Consider the following 7,231-nt stretch of genomic DNA (forward strand, 5'->3'; position numbering starts at 1 on the left):
ATCACAGAAACCCTTTCAGAACTTGCCCAAGAAGTTGCTCAAAAGAGAAAAGAGAGTAGGAAGAAACAAAAGAAAGATAAAGGCAAAGTTGTAGCCCAAGAAACTTACGCTACTCCTGAGAACTCTAGTGAAGAAGATACTCAGCCCTTAGCACAAAGAATGGCCAAACTCCATGAAACTGCCCTTTCCAAGAAGGTGGAAAAACAAAAGCAAAAGGCACAAAAAGAAAAACAGAACATCACCACCGTGAGAAGAAGCAGCAGGTTACAAAGAAAAGTGGGGGCCACAAAGGGTAAAAAGTCACTCATCATTGACTTGAGCACACCTGAAAAGGTTGCTACAAGTCCTGACTTTGAGAAAATCCCTCCACACGCTGAGTATGTTGAGACCAGTCCTCCACGTGAGGAAAGTCCTTTTGAGCATGAACCTGAATATGAACATGGATCCGAATTTCAGTATGAACCCAGTCCAAAGAAGTCACCTGAGGTTGACCCAGATCAGCAGAAAGTTTATAATTACCTGGAGACGTTAGAACAAGCAGCTGCTGGTCCAAGCACTGTTCAACCTTTGGAGCAGCAAGTCCAATCACTGAAGCAGGAAATATTTGAGCTGGAGGTACTAAATCGCCACATCAAACAAGAAAATGAAAAACTGAAGATACAGAGCAATGTGGACAAGATGGTCCAAGATAACACCATGCTTCATATGGGCCTGTGGCAAAAGGAAAACAAAAAGCTCAAGAAGAGATGCAGGAAATTAAACAGAGCTTTGATCAATCTAAAATTCAGGTGTTTGATGAAAAGACCAAGAGTCAATGTGGCCACACAGAGGAAGAAGAGAAGGTTGGATGTCTTAGCAGAGGCATCTCAGCGGGCGGACTGAACAATGTTTTTGATTGCATGAGGACATGCAATGCCCTCGTAGTGGGGGTATGTAGAGCCTCTACTTTACACTTGATTATCCATCATTACCTACAGTTTTCCCTCATTCATCTCTCTCTTTTGCCTCATTTTCCTTGCAAACCAACCCAGATCATTACATTAGATGACTTTAAGCATGATTAAGTGAACTTTGCTAATGTGTGACTGTTTTGTTTAGATTTTGACATATTTACAGAGTTTCCGCAGCTGTCTGGCAATTCCGCAGCCATTCAGCGATTCCGCAGCCATCTGATGATTCCGTAGCCTTTTTGTTAATCTCAAGGTTCCACGTGTCATTTTGCAAAACGAGCCACATGGGCATTTAGGAATCAAGGTGCTCGAGTTTCCTGTGCTATTGGTTCAGCCAGCCACGTCATCTGTACCTCCGGTCAATGAGGGTCAAGTTACGGTCAACAAAGGCAGCTTAACGGTGATGCGTAAGCTGTTGGGTCACGTCAGTTCAAACGGTGATTTTTCCGTCTTACGCAGGCTGTGGGGGACATAATCCAACTCTGGATTCAATGCCCATAATGACCAGAACCTCCAGCTCATCCACGAGGCTTATGACGTGTTATTGAACCTTAATTACGCATGACAGTTAGTTTATTTTTCAAGTTTTAGCTGTACGCATTAGGCCATCTTTCAGATGCCTATAAAAACTTGCGTCTGCGTACGCTTATGGTTACTTTTTAGTTGCTGTGTTTTATGAACTTGTTATAATTTTAGTGCGTTTCAAGACTCTGTTTTAATAGTGCTGTTCTAGCACTCTTGACTGTAATTTTCTGCACATGGAGTAATAGAAGCAGTGCTGTTCTGAAGTTTTCAATTCCTTGAGTCTTCTTTGGGTATTATGAATGGAGGGCCCCTGTTCATGACTGCCCTTGTATAGTATTTCATGTTTATATTCTTGCTATTTCTTTATTTTCCATTCAGCATTTCCTTTTCTTGAAACATGTACAGCTTAATTCACTTTCATTGTTATTTCATTTGCAGCATTCATTTTGACTGATCAGATTTGTTTTTCTGCAGGTTTTTAAACCTGGGATTGTTTTTGTGTTTATGTATTTGCTTTATAACTGATGGTATTTCTAGTTGACAGATTCAAAGTTGTTGCCTTTACTTTCATAGCTGATTTTTAACTTTAATTTCTCAAAGTTGTCTGCTAACATATGAATGGTCTCTTTATCACAAATTGTTTATCTTTTAGAGATCAGAATACTGATAAATTACAGCTGGCTTTGAGTACTTTTTAGACTAATCTTTAACTACTTTCTAATCGTGCTTTACACAGTACTATGTGTTAGAAGCAGAGAGTTAGAAAGAGCTGAACATTATAACTAGTCTTTAAAGTAGATTTTTCTCATTTTTGATCACTTTTCTAACTCATCTTTAGCTACTTCCTAATCGTGTTTTACACAGTACTATGTGTTAGAAGCAGGGAGTTAGGAAGAGATAAACATTATCATTGGTTTTTAAAGTGATTTTCTTACCTTTTATTTGCAGCAGCATGAATGGTGTCTAGTGCCATTAGAAAGTGGTTCTTTGCTTTCAAGTCATTTCAAGTTATTTATTTCTTTCAAGCTTTTCCTTTTCAGCAAGTAGTTAGAAACCACTAATCACACACTCTCACTCATCTAGAACTCACCTTACACACACTATCACTCATCTGTTTATAAAGCACCACTCCATCTTAGGAAGATAAATTAACCACAAACAACACCCCAAACGACAAAAAGCTCTAAGAGGTTGCTTAAGTACATATAGTACACCTTCACTTCATCAGCTTACGAGCCCCGGGTTGACAATTAATGACATCAATTTAGGAACACTAAATTGACTAAACAATAATCAAACCCTAGATCACAAAAGCAATCTACACCAGCAAAAGTTTTGGATCCTCTAAGTCATCATTAAAACACTACAAAAACCCTCATCGAGTCAAAGACATCTACAATGCAAGGTATCCCAAAGTATATAAATTTAAGAAGAAGGACTCAAGGACTAAGATCACATCATCTTAGAGAAAGTCAAAACTATAGAAGCATTTCTGATCTGCATTCATTCACCACCAAGATGTCGAAGTATCTTGAAGGCGAGAAGGCATTGTCATCATCTTCAAAATCTATAAGGCAAGTTCCCCTCTCAATGAAGCAAGGATCCCCTCCTTATCCTTGAAGAAGATCATCCGAGGAAGTAGAAAATCATCCTCATCTATAACCATCAACAAAGGAAGCTAGATCTAAAGGTGTTGACGTCATAAAAGGAGCAATCTCCTTTATTGAAGAAGGGATTTTTCATTTGGAAGAAGATCATCCAAAAGGAGCACTAATACATCTTCTTAAACCACCATAAAAGTGATCAAGTTGAAGATTTCATCTTCACTTTTCAAGTAAGTATCTTTCATTATATAATCAAATTTGGTAAAATGACTTTGTTTTGCAAGGAGATCTATAAGCTGGTTAGGTCATCGAAATTCCTTGCATGGAAAAGGAGGATAGACATAGTCCTCGAAGAAAGTGAAGTCATTAAACATATAGATAAAGGGGTCTCCTCAAAATACATGGGAAGGGATTATTACAAATGGTCCCTTCATATAGCAGTATTGGAGACATCAAAGATATATATATGATAAGTTGGTAGAACTATTCTTTGAAGATGCAATAAAGATTGTCACATCACTTAGATATGATCTACACAAATTGAAGGTATCAAAAGGATGAAGGGATATCTTCATAAGATCTCAACTGCAAGATCTGTGAGAGATGATAAGGAGATAATCATCTTTGTTCTGAATGCACTAACTGAAAAACAAGGTAACAAATGTCTATGAGGATAATAAGGCTATCACATTCAAAAACTTGTGGGTTCTATGAAAGATAGAAGAAGACCGGTTGAGGGGAAAAAGTATTCAGACATTTTCCAAAATGAAAGAATAACATACCTAAGTTTCAATGCTATGAGAATTACAGGAAATATTTTCCTAAGATTAAGAAGGGCAATAAGAGGGAAGATAGAGAAGAAGTCCATTTCACCGAAGAAGTGAAGGAAGTTGAAAGAAGGAAGTCCAAGGAAGAGGGAAAGAATTAAAAGTAAAGAGCCTGTGACATCACTATAGGAAATATGAAATATGTTTGATAGTCAATGTTAGGCCCCTATACTACTAGTGTAACCCCTTATTGTTATTATTATAACCCACTTATTATATTGATGTACCCATGTAGTGCTCATATTGTTACTACTGTGCCCCATAGAAGCCCACTATTGTTATTATTGTGCCCTTACATTATTATTGTTATGTCGGCTCTGATTATGTTATGACCCCTTAGACTCCTATATATAGAAAGGAGGTATTTTCATTTGTATCATCCAAGAATTGTTCATTTATGTAATGTAAAGGAGGTTTCCCCCTCGAAGAGGCTGAATTCTAAGGCGTTGATCTATCTTTTCTATCTTTTCTTGAGCTGGTTTCATAACATTTGGTATCAGAGCTTTGGATTCTAGGGTTTCGCTGCTCCAAACAGGTCATCGTGGAATTTTTGCTATAACTTTTTTTCTGTGACGTTTCAGAAGTCGCAAAAAAAACCCATTTGAGAAGAAATTTTGCTGAACCTTGGGTCCAAATTTCAGAGATTTTTTCGCGATATTTGCGGAGATATGATCTGAGGAAGTTGGTCTTTTTCCAAACTCCTGAATTACATTCAAAACAGGTGACCTGGGGAAAATCATCATAACTTTCTCTCTGAGGATCGGATTGAAATTTCGTAAGAAGGTACAGAAAGAGGACGGACTGTAGTTTCTTTTATACATTTTTCATATCCAAAGGTTAAAACAGTGACTTGTGGCACGTCGTACAAGTTCGCTCTACTGAACTAGTCTATAATCAGGTCATCTTGGGAGATTGTGCATAACTCTTTCTTGGAGAATCCAATTTGGATCAGACTGGTAGCATTGGAAAGAGGACATAGAGGGCTACTACAGGTCACAATTTCAAAACTTAAAGAGCCAAAATTACAGAGTTACAGTCGTTTCAAGGTAGAGCTCCTAAAATCAAGAAAAAGCAAGATGAGGAAGCTTGATGGCAAGGATCCGGTAAATTGGATACTTCAGATGGAGCAATATTTTGATATACATGGTGTACAACTGTTACAAAAGGTATGCATTGCATCTTCATATTTAGAACCAGATCAATTTTTATGGTACAAATGGCTTTGTTCTCGTAAACAACTTGTTACGTGGTCAATTTTCACGGAGGAAATGATAGCACATTATGAGGATACAAAGAGCAACACCACAACAATTGGAAAGAGTAAAAGGGCTTTGTGACATAGTGGAAAGCAAAATTATGGAAACCAGGAAGTGTACCCCTCACAACTATAAAGATGGAAGTGTTTTTTCTCCTAGCCTTCCACAACCTACAAGGGTTACACCACAACAATTGGAAGAAAAAGAGAAAAAGGGCTTTGTTACAATTGTGATAGCAAATGCACTAAAGGTCATAAGTGTGCTGAGAAGAAATTATTTTACATAGAATATGAAGAGGAGGAAGAAAAGGATCAAGAAACAACAAAAGAAGAAGATATACGCCAGGACCCCACCCCAGAGAAAGAAGAAATGAATCAGCCATATCTTGTAAATCATTGGCAAGAATTACCACTCCTCAAAATCTCAAGATAGAAGGACATATCAAGAAGAAAAAGGTGCAAGAAGTGAAAGATCACATCGAGAAAGAAGAAATGAATCCAACCATATCTTGTAATTCATTGTTCGAAATTACCACTCCTCAAACTATCAAGATAGAAGGACATATAAAGAAGAAAAATGTTCAAGAACTGAAAGATCACATCGAGCATTAAGAAATAAATCCGACCATATCTTGTAAAGGATTGGAAGAATTTACCACTCCTCAAACTCTAGAGATAGAAGGACATATCAAGAAGAAAAAGTTTCAAGCAGTGAAAGATCACATCGAGCATCAACAACAAGTTCTCCAACTTTTAAAGGATAACGCCACTTCGGTGCAAAATCAAACGAAACAACAGGCACTTAAAAAATGGCGACCTTACCGAATGGGAAGACTCTTCAAGGATGAGGATGTGGAAGCATTGTTTTGTGCTATTTATATTATCCAACCAGATTGGATAAACGAAGCAAGGGAAATGGAAGAAGGACGAAGAAGTATGGCCACTTATTCAAAAGTTGCAAAAGATCCCAATTCAAACAATATTGCCAGAAATTAAAGAGGAAGGAAAAATCATATTGGAATGTGGAGCAGTCACAGAAACAAGAACCTGACAGCTACTCAATCGATCAATTTCAGAGTATCTCATCAAGTGGAAGAACTTACCCGCTAAATATTCCACATGGGAGGACAAGAATTTTATACAGAAGCATCAAGAACTACTCAAGCATTGAGGACAACGCTTTTTGAAGGAGAGGGGCATGTTAGGCCCCTATACTACTGGTGTAACCCCTTATTGTTATTAGTATAACCCACTTATTATATTGATGTACCCATGTAGTGCCCATATTGTTACTATTGTGCCCCATAGAAGCCCACTATTGTTATTATTGTGCCCTTACATTATTATTGTTATGTCGGCTCTAATTATGTTATGACCCCTTAGACTCCTATATATAGAAAGGAGGTCTTTTCATTTGTATCATCCAAGAATTTTTCATTTATGTAATGTAAAGGAGGTTGCCCCCTTGAAGAGGCTGAATTCTAAGGTGTTGATCTATCTTTTCTATCTTTTCTTGAGCTGGTTTCATAACAGTCAACCTTGAAGGTTACAGCTCTTGAGAACCTCATTGGAAACTTAAGAAAGGGAAGAAGTCATCAATGACAAGTCTCATCATACATCAAGTCAAAAGGAAACATCTACTGGATAGGGATATGAAAGATCCTCAAGATTCTTTGATGGAATCCTCATCGGAGGATTCATCGACTTAGAGTGCAAATAAGTGTTTCTTCAAGAATTCCAATCTTGTGGAATTCATAGAATGATGGTATGATAACATGAAAATGAAGCAGATCAAGGGAATGAAAGTCCTTCATTCAAAGGAAGTTGTTGTAGGAAGTATGGATGGCCCAAAGGAAAGATGAGGTATGTATGCTAAAATTTAATATTGTGGAAGTCATTTCATATGGTTACAGATAACATGGATCATTTCTCTTAAGAGGCATGATCAAAGAAGGAATATCCTCCCTCAAAATAATGCTATAATGCATGAGTCACATATTTATTAAATGAAATCAACATAATATGTCCTCATTGGGAAGTTTGAGGTGTTCTTACTACAACTGAGGAACT

The sequence above is a fragment of the Pinus tabuliformis genome, chromosome 3_2 (genome assembly GCF_031772625.1).
Source record: "Pinus tabuliformis cultivar Carrire ecotype Pingquan chromosome 3_2, CPIR1, whole genome shotgun sequence".
NCBI lineage: Eukaryota > Viridiplantae > Streptophyta > Pinopsida > Pinales > Pinaceae > Pinus > Pinus tabuliformis.